The sequence below is a fragment of the Camelus bactrianus genome, chromosome 18 (genome assembly GCF_048773025.1).
Source record: "Camelus bactrianus isolate YW-2024 breed Bactrian camel chromosome 18, ASM4877302v1, whole genome shotgun sequence".
NCBI lineage: Eukaryota > Metazoa > Chordata > Mammalia > Artiodactyla > Camelidae > Camelus > Camelus bactrianus.
The window spans coordinates 36718100-36731041 of NC_133556.1; the positions used below are offsets into that span (position 1 = coordinate 36718100).

At 37.4% G+C, this 12942-nt stretch overlaps 1 protein-coding gene across 13 annotated transcripts in view; it reads left to right on the forward strand.

The window, feature by feature from the left end:
* LOC123617864 (ankyrin repeat domain-containing protein 26) overlaps positions 1-12942 on the forward strand; it is a 95792-nt gene that overhangs the window by 24051 nt on the left and 58799 nt on the right. For 8 of the 13 annotated variants that reach the window (XM_074346832.1, XM_074346845.1, XM_074346843.1 and 5 more), the window contains 5 exons: positions 2038-2127; positions 3403-3533; positions 4318-4441; positions 7078-7154; positions 10162-10248. The gene's annotated coding sequence lies outside the window, so the exon portion shown is untranslated. The remainder of the gene's footprint in view (positions 1-2037; positions 2128-3402; positions 3534-4317; positions 4442-7077; positions 7155-10161; positions 10249-12942) is intronic. The other 5 variants (XM_074346834.1, XM_074346837.1, XM_074346839.1 and 2 more) reach the window with 2 other exon arrangements.

Sequence of the window (12942 nt, forward strand, 5' to 3'; positions counted from 1 at the left end):
ATAACCCTTTATTCAGTTGTCTTTCTATAAAGTTTTTAAATTTTCTCTAGAGATTTTTCATCTTCTAGATTGTTAGATTTACTGTATATTTTTTAGCACAGTAGTGCTATTGTTAATAATTAAAAATTTTTTACTTCTCATGTGTGCAATATTTACCAAATAGTTTTTATGGAAGTCTTTTATTTCTAGTATGCTAACAGTTTTTCTCAAGAATAAATTTTATTACCTTTTCTCCCTTACATTTTCTTATGAATTTTTTTAAACATTTTTTATTGATTTATAATCATTTTACAATGTGTCAAATTCCAGTGTTCGGCATAATTTTTCAGTCATTCATGGACAGATACACACTCATTGTCTCATTTTTTTCTCTGAGTTACCATAACATTTTGTGTATATTTCCCTGTGCTATACAGTGTAATCTTGTTTATCTATTCTACAATTTTGAAATCCCAGTCTATCCCTTCCCACCCTCCACCCCCCTGGCAACCACAAGTCTGTATTCTCTTTCTATGAGTCTATTTCTGTCCTGTATTTATGCTTTGTTTTTGTTTGTTTTTGTTTTTGTTTTTTAGATTCCACATATGAGCGATCTCATATGGTATTTTTCTTTCTCTTTCTGGCTTACTTTACTTAGAATGACATTCTCCAGGAGCATCCATGTTGCTGCAAATGGCATTATGTTGTCGTTATAAATTTTATTGATGTTAAACCACCCTTGAACTCTGGATAACCGTAACTTGATCCTAGTATATTATCCTTTTTATACATTTTGTGTTTTGTTTTTATTTAGGATGTTTGTATCGGTGTTCACGATAAGATTGATCTGTGATTTTCCTTTTCTTTCTTATCTTCTGTTGGGTTTAGGTATCAATTTTGTTAGCCTTTTACAGTGAGCTGAGGAAGTTTCCCTCTTTTCTGTTCTTTATGGATTTAATGTTGGGAATGGTTTTTCCTTAAATGATTGCTAGGACTTAAGAGTGAAGCTATTTGGGCCTAGAGTGTTCTATATGGGAAGATTTTTGACTATTTATTCAATTTCTTTAGTGGTTAAAAATTAGCACAGCTTTTCCATTTCTTACATCAGCTTAGTAAATTATATTTTTCCAGGAATTTACCCATTCAAATTCTCAACATTAATTCATAAATAGTTTCTTCTTAATGTCTGAAGATCAGTAGTAACATTTTCTTTTTTGTGATACTACCTTCTCTGTTTTGAGATGTATAAAATGGTATAAACTAGTTATTTTTATCAGCTAATTATTATTCATCTACAAATACTATCATAAAATTACTAGATATATCATAAGTTTTGCAGTCATAATAACTTATTTTTACTTGGCAATATAATATGTTGATCTGTAGCCAATCTTTGCATTTTAGCAATAGAACATGCAATTGAAAAGGTGTAACAGGGTCACAGAAACGAAGCACCAAGAGAGTTTCAAGAAGAAAAGAAGAGCCAGTGGTACTGAGGAAGGTTCAAGGAGAGGGCAGATTGGAGGTCTTAGATTCAACAGAAATAGGCCTTGCCTAAGAGCGGTCAACCTCTTAGAGTTATGACCTTAAGTTCCTTTCTTAAGATACTTCTGATTTCAAAATCCACCAGGCATCAAAAGTAAAATTTCAGAATTATTAGCCAGAGGAATCGCAGCTATATTCCTTTTTTTCATTTCTTTAAAGTTTCGGCTCTAAGATCAAGGATGAAATTCCCTGAGGGGAGTTTGGGGAGGTGTTTTTTCCTTTTCATCCTGTAGGTGTCGTCACCTAAGTCCTGAATGTTTAGTGCTTTCATTTTCTAAGGATTCTGAATTACCTTTTATATCAAAATCAGGTTTTCCACATGGTACTTTTTTAAAATTTTGCTTATTTGCAGTATGCCTTTAATTAAAATTGAGGCCCTGTGTTGAGGTCTCCTGAAAGGCAGTGTAGAAGCCCATGAAAATTTTGAAGGAGGTGATCATGCTTCACAAAATCTGTGGAAATTCTATTTAAATTTAATGTTAAAGATCATTTTATCTTTGCCTTTCATTCCAGGAACTTGTGTCCCTGAAGCCTGGTAAAGCTGCAGAGCTGGTTGCTACTCACTTTTATAAACAGCTTGAAACAGTCCTTAAAAAACTTCAGGTAAATTTTGCACTCACCCTAGACATCATAACCACAGAGGCCCCCCCCGCCCCACCCCCCGTATCTTCTGCTGTAGTAGCTGCAATGGTATTCTCTTTGGGTTTCATGTAATTTATTCAGACTTTTGTCATCCTCACATTGTGTTAATGATGACTAGAATTTTTCTTGGAAAATCTTAATTGGAATATAGCTGTATTAATGTTGAATACTGAGATGCTCAGTTGGAAGTACTGTATGTATCATGGAGCTAGTATTCCATTCACCACCACCACGGCACTGCTGGGAGAGTGCTTTGCTCACTACCATTATGGCCACTGAGTGGTAGAGATTATGGCCACTGAGTGGTAGAGATAGGGAACAGGACAGTGACAGGGACACGTAGCACAACCCAGGGTCCCCACATGGCAGTAATAATAGTAGGAGTCACGTGCACAAGATGAAATCCACAGCAGTGAGTGGGAGGCAGCTGACGTAAGAGAGATACGGAGTTCATTCACTGACACGCTTCATTTTCCCAATACTGTGCCCCACCACCACAGTATGGTGGGCTCTGGGGGGCACAGATAAGTGTACAATGTTTTCTTTAATTTTTCCATACAGAGCAGAGAAGCACTTGTATAAGCACAGTACAGTGTTAAAAGCTCTACACCAGACATAGTAAAAAAGTGCTGCAGGAACAAGAGGAGAGAGGGATAGACTGTGTCAGAGAGTCAGACAGGAGTTCCTAGATAAGCGCGAACTGGGCCTAAATAATTGGTATCAGTTGTCTAGGCAGAGAATTGGGCAGGAGTTCTAGATAAAGGGTCCTGGGTGTGCAGAGACTTAAAGGCACAAAGCGTCATGCATTTTCAGAGGATGACATGGGGGCGATAGCAGAAGATGAAGCTATAACTATGTCGGGGGGAGGAGTTAGAAGTATAGAGACTGGAAGATAGGGTTTGGGGGCTTACAGTGAGCAATTTAATATGTAAAGCTAAGAAATAATATACTGAATCCTATGTGTGCTGGAGAATTACTAAGTGTTTTACGCAAGGGAACTATAGCATTAGATTCAATTTATAGAAAGTTAACCCTGTAGTGTGAGTATGCCTTAGAGGCGCCGCCACTGAATATTGTTACTGAAGATTGTTTTTCCACTTAAATGAGAAATACCGTGATTTAGAAGGTCTCTGATGTAATTTGCAGTTTTACCCGGCCAAAAAAGCAGTCTTGGTAACGTACTTTTTACCTGTAGCTTTAATTATAGATGTGATTACATAATGCTTTTTGTTTTAGAGAAGATGTCCTTGTAAATCAAGAATTGCTGCAAACGTCTCTGTGTGTCGCAGAGCCGTTCACTGAGCTGTTGTGTCTGTTCAGCCCCAACCGGGTTATAGAGATGCTGCCGCCTGGAAGAAAGCATTCAGGTGAGACCAGTGGTGTAGAGGAGGCAAGAGTCAACTTCCCTTAATCATTCACCATTGTATAAATGAGCAAAGGGAGACACAAATTATCTGCTTAAGTTTATACCTGGTATGTGCTAGCACCTGAGATTAAAACCCAGTCTGACTCCATGGTGCATGGGCTCCATTGCTGTGATAAATTTCTTGTGTTTATTCCAGTAAAATCTGAAACAGCACGTGTCCATTATTGTTATCAGTCAAGGTTCACAGCCATTATAGCCAACTTGATAAATTAGGAAAAGGAATACCATAAAAATACTAAGAACAAAACACACTCTAACTTGCAGGCACTGATGTTACATGGTCCTGCTGTGCTGGGACCTACAGGCTGAATGGCAGCCAGGAGCCTTAGCGCAGGCATTGCCTGGATCCTCTTTTCCTTGTATTCTTCTGTTTCCAAATGAAAATGAATGTGTGCGCACACACACGCGCGTACCTGTGTGTTTATGCATATACACGTGAACTCTAGTCTAGGAGAAGAGGTAGCACATTCCCTGTTTAAAATTTGTTTTTAGCCTCCATCAGGTCTCCTTTTCTCTGCTGTCAGTACTCATGAAACGGTAACCTGCGTTTTCCACATCCACCTCCTGAACTGCCCACACACTTAAACATTTTTAATTATGAACTATTTCAAATGTATAGAAATGTACAGAACATCAGATACATGTATACCCACCAACCCAATTTTATAAATGTGAACACTCTGCTGTACTGGCTTCTATCTTTGTTGTTTCGTTGTTTGTTTTAGAAATAAAGCACCCATTACCTGTTATGTCCCCCTGAGCTTATCACCCACGTGAAGATGGACAGTTTCTCCTTCCCATCCATGTTTTTTATTTTTCCTATATGTGCATTTACCTAAGGAACACAAGGTACAGTTTTATATATTTTAAAAATTTGTATAATGATATACTGTATGTATCTAAATGCAAATTGTTTTTTTATTAACTTTTATCTATCTTTATATGTATGGATCTAGTTCATTCATTTTAACCTTTATACAGTAGTCTATTGACTGACCACAACATTGCACACTGACTATACTTCAATAAAAAAAAGTAAATAAATAAATAAAAGCAGTCTACTGACTGACCCGCCACAGTTCATGTATTTCCCTATTCGTGGACGTTCCGATTGTCTGCAGTCCTTGGCCGTTACAAACTGCTCCATGGGACATCTTTGTGCATATCTCCTAGGTACTCAGGTGAGGTTTCTCTATGTAATGTGCCTTAATATCCCTGGAAGTGGGATTCTTTAGACAGTAGAGTAGCTTAATTCCACTGGTTTTTGCCAAGTTGATTCCTTACTTGTTTCCATTCTCCTCATCCATGTTTTTAGTTTGCTGTTTTTCCACATCTTTGCATGTTCCTAATATTTAGACGTCTTATGTCTTTTTTTATTTGATGGCGCATGACACGTAGCCTTGTTGTTTTAGACTCTTAATTTCTGCCAGTTCTGATGGTTCTCATTGATCACTCGTGACACTTCGTCTCTTTCCATGTGTTCAATGACACTTTGGGTTTTCTTGTCCCTGAACTATCTGTTCACATCACTGGCCCATTTTCCTAGTGAGGATTTGCCCTTTGTACTGATTTCTCGAAGTTCCTGTTATTTCTGGGTTTCTGATGCTAAGTGCTCTTTTATGTTGGAGGTGCCTCCTTCCATGCTGTTGTGGCATATTTTTTAAATCCGTTTTCAGTGATTTCCATTTTAATTATCAGTATTTTCCTTTAAAGTTAAGTTTTTGGGTGTGTGACTTTTATTTCCATTCCTACTTTAATGGCATAAAGGATATCCTCTTATATGAGTTTTAGTTTGGCTTTTTACAGTTTATCTGGAATTTATTTTTGTAAACAGACCAAGAGAGGGATTTATATATTTTTTCCATGTGGATGACTGATGATCCATGTGTCATTTTGTCTTTTCTTCCCTTATTTTTAATGCCATACACCAAACTCCCAAATATACGTAGATGTTTCTGAGGATTCTGTTCTTTTTTGGTTATTTTTCTTTCCTTATACTAATACCACAGATTTTAATGAAAACAGCTTTAGAATAAGATTTACTAGTTGAAAGAAAATTCTTCTCTTGGCATTCTTTTTCTTTGAAACCCTTTGGCTGTTCTTGGCCTCTTACTGTTTCATACCAGTTTAGGAATCACATTGTCACATACCTTTATAAATAATACATTTTCTAGGATTTTGATGAAAAAATGCATTGAATTTATAGATTCATTCCAGGAGAATTGACATTTAATGGTATTATTTTCACATCCAGGACCATGGTTGCCTTTTAAAAATGCCCTTTGTGCTCTTTGGTGAGGCTTTGTCACTTTATATAACATCTTACTTGTCTCTTGCATATTTTCTTAAATTTGTTCCCAGATGCTTACACTTCTTGTTAACATTCTAAAGAAAATTTTTTGAAATGACATTTTTTACTGATTACTTTTGGTGCATGTTACTAAGTTTAGCATGTTATTTTATATCTAGCAATGAGGCTGAAGTATTTTTTATTCAAATAGTGTCTAGATTTTTATTATGACCGTAATATTTTGTGAGAACCATGGTAGTTTTTTTCCTTTCCAATCTTACGCTTTTTCAGTCTCCTGTCAGAGGTCTAGGAGCTCTGGGGTTTTATTGAAAAGAGGCAATGACAGTGTGCACTGTCGTTCCTGATTTAAAAGTGAATGTGTCTACCATTTTATATTAAATACGGCTTTTATTGTAGGATTTTAATAGCTTTTTTTTTTTTTTTATTAAATTACAAAAGTTCCATTCCCAGTTTGGGTTAGAGTGTTTTATATTGTTTTTATTTTTGTCAGGAATGGGTGCTGTGCTGCATTTTATCAAATGATATTTTTCTCTTATTTATTGAGATAATCACATATTTTTCTTCTTTGATCTGTTAACCTGTTAATGTGTTATTTGTGCTTCTCTTTTTCCTTAGTAAAGTATTATTCTACTTTATTAGTCTTTCCAAAGACTAACTGGGGATTTTTAAGAACCTCTGTTGTTTCTCTGTTGATTCTGTGACATTCTCTTCTGTACTACTTTTCTTTGTTTTATCGTAGCTTAATTGCTACTTCTCATTTACTCCCTAGAAACTTAGTTTATGAATTTTTATTGAGATCCCACAAGCGAATGTGTAGTGGTTTCATTGTCATTTTGTTCTAAATATTTTGTGTGTAGTTACACTTGTCAATTTCTGGTGTATATTATTGTTTACATGTTCATGTTACCTTTTGTGTCGTGGATATGCATAATTCAGGTTCACAAACAACTTTTAAAATAAAAAGAAAAAAATGAATGACCTTGGTTCAGTTAGAGTCCCAAATGGGCCACTCCAAGACTAGAAAGTCAAATATTTGCATGTTATACTGTAAAGTAACATACTTCTAGGGTTTGAATTCATTTTTTATTATCCAGGGTTTTTTTTTTCATTCTTAATAGAATCTTCTGACTCCATGAAAAAGATCTGTGAAGGTTTGTCATTTCCTTTTTCCTAGATTACTCAGAAGTATCAGCTTCAAGAAGTCACTGCCTATTTGAAAAGATATTCATGGTGCCTTTTTTAATGCTAGAGGTAAGATTTTACTCTGTGTGCTTTGTCATGTTTCTGTCTAGCCCCCTATCCATTTTATCAGTCCCATCTTTTTTTATTTGATGTATGAAACTGTAAGTTTTCATCATTCCATCTTAATTTCTTATGTCTCAAAGTAAGTTGCAGACAGGGTACATTTTATCTGTAAGTATTTGTATCACATGTGTCATTAACTAGAGTTGCTTTCTTTGTGGCATTTTTTTGAGGTAAAATAAACATATGCAATGCACAAGTTTTAATTGTGGCATTTATTGAGTTTTAACAAATGCATACATCTGTGTAACCCTAGTCCCCAACAAAATAGAGAACATCACCTTCAACCCAGGAAGTCCCTTCACAGTCAGTCCCCACTTCATCCCCCAGAGATAACCACACTTCGGGGTTTTTTCCCATTGTGGATGAGTTTTGCCTGTTTTATTCATTCATATTAGTGGAATCATTCAGTAGCTACTCTAGTAGAATTCTCCTTTCACTCAGCGTAATGGTTTTGAGGCTTATCTCTGTCACTGCACGTGTCAGTCCTTGTGCCTGTTACTGCTGCGCACTGTTGAACTGTAGGAAGACAGCACCGCTTCGCCGTTCTCCTGGTGACTGACACCCGGGCTAGTTCCAGCTTCTGATTATTCCGAGTACAGTTGCTGTGACCACGCTTGTACGGAAATGCTCTCCTTCCCCTGCAGTCACTGCCAAGGAGTGGGGCTGGGATATCGCAGGGTAGGCATCGGTTCAGTTTTGTAAGCAATTAGCAGGCATTTTCCCAAAGTGATTGTGGCATTTCACGTTCCATCAGTGATGTATGAGAGTTGTGGTTGCTCCGCATTCTCGCCAACAGTTTGTCCTATCAGTTTTTCAAAAATTTTTTTCTTTTCAATTGTTGTAAAATAACAAAATTTATTACCATTTCAGTGGCATTAAGTACATTCACATTGTTCTGCACCCATCACCACCTTTCATCTCCAGATCTTTTTGAACTTCCCAAACTCATTAGGTAATTACTCCCATTCTTCCCTGCCCCTGGCAACCACCATTCTACTTTAGACTCTATGCATTTGATTACTCTAGATACTTCATGTAAGAGGAATTGAACAGTATTTGTATTTGTCTTTTTTTTTTTTTTTTTTGGTGGTGATAGGTAATTAGGTTTGTTTATTTTTAGAGAAGGTCCTGGAGATTGAACCCAGGACCTTGTGTACACTAGGCGTACGCTCTACCACTGGGCTATACCCTCCCCAGTATTTGTCCTCTTTGTTTCTAGCTTATTGCACTTAAACCATAAGATCTTCAAGATTTATCCGTGTTGTGGCACATAACAGAATTTCATTCATTTTTTAAAGCTAAGTAACACTCCATTTTATGTATACACCACATTTAGTTTTTGCATTCATCCATCCGTGGACACTTGGGTTGCTCCCACCTTCTGACTCGTGTGAATAATGCTGCTACGAACATGAGTGTGCAAATACTTTTTGAGTCCTTACTTTCAATTTTTCGGGATACATACTGAGAAATGATATTGCTGGGTTAAATGGTAATTCTATTTTTAATTGTCTCAGGGACCACCGTACCATTTTGCATAATGGCTGCATCACTTTACATTCTCACCGGCAGTGCACCAGGGTTTCAGCTTCTCCACATCCTCACCAACACATGTTGTTTCCTGTTTTCTTGATGGTAGCCATCGTCGTGGGTGTGAAGTGTTACGTATCAGTGTTTAAACACTGTCACCTAGCTAGGAATAGATTAGGGGTGTCCTAGTTTTAATTTAAAAAAATGGTTCCTATTGGCTTCTTGTTTTTTCCTAGCCGTATGATTGTGAAACAGGCCAGGAACACTATTCCACAGAGCATTTGTGTAGGCTCTTACCCTCTTTTAGTCTCTGCATTACCCCAACATCTCTTTTTTCCCTTGTAATTTATGTGTAGATGACATCATGAACCTAATTTTAAAGGGTAAGTAAAAGTACTTGTGGCGTGGATAGGGAGTGGAGAAGCGGGAGGTCTTCTCAGGGAGTGAGATGGCCATTTGCAAAGGCACAGGGATGTGAAGAAATACGAGCTTGTAGGAGAGGAACCGGCAGCCCTACGGGGGCACAACTGTCCACGTATAGGCAGGTGAGGCTAGAGACAGAAGTTAGGTCCAGATTTGGAAAGATTTTGTAAGACATGCTATAAAGAATTAGGACTGGTAATGATTTCACACAGGATCAACTGAAGGTTTTTAAACGAGCTGATGTGATACTATGTTTCATAAAGACTGCTCTGTGGACCCTAGGAGGATCTATGAGGGGAGGGTGGAGAAGGAGGAGGGAACACCGGAAGCAGAGAGCACTTGGGGGGTACTGCAGTAGTACAGGTGTGACCAGTGAGGACGTGAGCTGGGCGTGGCAGTGGTCGTGGAGTGAGAGGAGGTGGATTTGAGAATTTACTGATCATTTGAATGTGGTATGGGGTGAAGGAGAGGGGATTAATGATGACTCTGAACTTCAGGTTAACATGAGCCTGTGAGGAACCTCAGGGAAAGGAGCAGATTTGGGTAGAAGGGGTAGATGAAGATCAGCTTCAGCTTGTATTAAGAAGCCTTTGGAACATCATTTAAGGGGGTGTAAGAATCCAGAATTCAGCAGAGTAGGGGATCCTGCAGCTGCGTGTTGAGGAGAGGCCACACCCAAGGCTGTGCACTATGTGTCGTGATAGACCTGTCATGTCCTTTTTATTCCCACCCATCCCTCTTTCTCATAACCCAGTATGAATTTTATTCCCTTACTGTAAGTTTGGATCAATCCTAATCTTCATTGCTTTGCCTAAAGAATGTCATGATTGACTGTGGTGGCACAACGGAAGCGAAAGTGGGGCACAATTTGGTACTTTGAATCTGTTCCAGTGCAACTAGTGATGCTTTCTGTATACAGAGCAAGTCTCATCTAAATGACAGATCACTCTTAATAACTTTGTTGTTTCTTGGGTTTTATCTTTAAAATATGTTAATTCAGATATTGATGGATGAGAGATATGAAGTGTTCCTTTCACCTCCTAGAGACTGCAAAGCAAGCTTCCAGAGAGAACACATCAAGATGAACGTAAGTTCTTGAGTATAATTGATAATTTGTTTTTCCGTGGACCCCATGTTTTAAAAAATGTTGAATGATAGCTGTATCTGTTAAACAGTAATTACATTGACCTGCATAATTACTGTTTATCCACTTTAATAGTGATCCCAACTTTGTCTTTATTTTCAAGGGCTTCTAGTAGGAAGTGAAAGAAACCGTTGTGATTTTGTGCTGCTAAATGTCAGGAGAGGTCATTGTACAGGAACTTAGGTGCTCTTCACTGATCCTGATGAATTTTTTGGCTATGTTTTTGTACTTGTGTTTTGGTTATTATAAATGAGGTACCTACTAACACCCTAAAAATTACTATAATGTGCTGAACAACAGCAAAGTGGGCTTCTAATCAGTAAGTAGTAGCCAGTTTTTCTGTGTTGAATTTATATAATTTTAGCACAATGCAGCAAAGTTTTGACAGTTTAGAATTTTGTCTTTGTCACAGATATATAATTTCCATGACATTACTTGATAGCAAAAATTACTGACTTTATAAAATTGTGGTACAATATACATAACATAAAATCCACTATTGTAGCCATTTTTAAATAGTCAGTTCAGTGGCAATAAGTACGTTCACATTGTTGTGCGATCCACCACCATCCACCTCCAGAACCATGTCAGCTTCCCAAACTGAAACTCTGTGCCCGTTACACAGTTACTCCCCATCCCTCCTCCCGACGCAGCCCCGTTAAGCATTCTCCTTTCTAGATTCGATTATTCTATGTATCTTGTATAAGTGGAATCAAGCCATATTTGTCCTTTTTTGTCTAGCTTATTACATTTAGTATTACATCTTCAGCATTGGTCCATGTTGTGGCACATGTCATAATTTCATCCTTTTTGTTTTTTTTAAACGGAATGATAGCCAGTTTACAATATTGTGTCAATTTCTGGCATATAGTGTAATGTTTCAGTCATACATATACATAGGTTATTTTTCATATTCTTTTTCATTATAGATTACTACAAGATACTGAATATAGCTCCCTGTGCTCTACAGAAGAATCTTGACACTTACTCTATTTATCGAGTAGTTAGTGTCTGCAAGTCTCGGACTCCCAGTTTATCCCTTCCCACCCCTTTTCCCCTTTGGCAACCATAAATGTGTTTTCTGTCTGTCTGTCTGTCTTTTTCTGTTTCGTAAATAAGTTCATTTTTGAAAATGATTTTCATTCATTTTTAAGGTTAAATAATAATCCATTTTATGTATATACCACATTTTGTTTATCCATTCATTCATCCATCCGTGGGTTGCTTCCACCTTTTGACTATTGTGAATAATACTGTTAGGAACATGTGAGTGTACAAATATCTTTTTGAGTCCCTGCTTTCAATTCTTTTGGGTATATACCGAGAAGTGGGATTGCTGGATTAAGTGGTAATTCTATTTTTAATTTTTTAAGGAACTACTGTATCATTTTCCATAGTGGTGTATCATTTTACATTCTTGCCAGCAGTGCACAAAGGGTTGCAAGGCTCTACGTCTTCACTGACGCTTGTCATAGTCTGTTTTCTTGATAGTGCCCAGCCTAGTGGGTGTGCGGTAGCATCTCAGTGTAGTTTTGATAGGCATTTCCCTAATGATTAGTGATGCTGAGCATCTTTTCTTGGCCTTACTGGCCATTTATATGTCATCTTTGGAGAAATGTCCATTAAAATCCTTTGCCCGCTTTTGAATTGGATTGTTTTCCTATGACTTGATGTTTTCAAATAGCCCTCCAGAGGTTCAGAGAATCACTTGGTAGGTGATTTTTGGATTGTTTTACCCTTTTAACACACTGACGCATTTCTTGGACTCCTTAGCCAACACATTCCTTTAAATACCTTTACCCTAATTCTGTGTAGATTGTTTTTGGAACTTCCATAAACGCTTGGTTGGCTTTTTCATATTTAGTTCAGCTAAACCTTAATTATTATTTTTGTAGTGTCAGTATGTGTTCAGCCAATTTGGCTGTTAGGTTTGTTGCATTTATTGCATTTTTATTTTTCAGTTTATTGTTATGAAAGTAATTTCTGCAGACATTACATGAAAGATTGAGGGAAACATAGGAAGAATGCTTCCCCAAGATCACTATAGTGATTTGTGGGTGAAATGTCTGGAGAAGTCAGTTCGTTGAATTCCAGTGAAGATAAATTTCTCAGTAATAGTCTCGTAATTACCATTTACTGTCAGATCCAATTCTGACTGTACACTTTAGAGTTCTGGAGTATTTGCTTATTACAGGACACTGTCCTAGTTCCTAAAGGTTACACACAGATGGCTAAAACACAGTCATTACTCAAAGAACTGCAGTCTCTTGAAGGAGACAGATAATGTAAATTAAAACTTCTAATGCAGGTAGAATTGTTTTACAAAAGAGGTACAGTGAGAGTGGCAAAGGATTGTGGGAAATTAGGGAATTATTTGTAACTGATGGATCAGAGGTACTTTCATGGAAGATGTGACGTTGAAACTAAGACTGGAATGATGAATAGGAATTTGAGAGGCAGAAGCAAGGGAAGTGTCCTGTAGGCTGAGGGGAATATGATTGTGAAAGCGCCTGGCTGGTCCCCTCAGGGGGCAGGAGATGACCCAGTGATGCAGGAGTGGGAAGTGAGAAGGTGTAGCGGAATGTTTCCTGTGTTTACTTAGGGTCAGAGGTTGGCTGACATTCTGCTTTTAAAAAA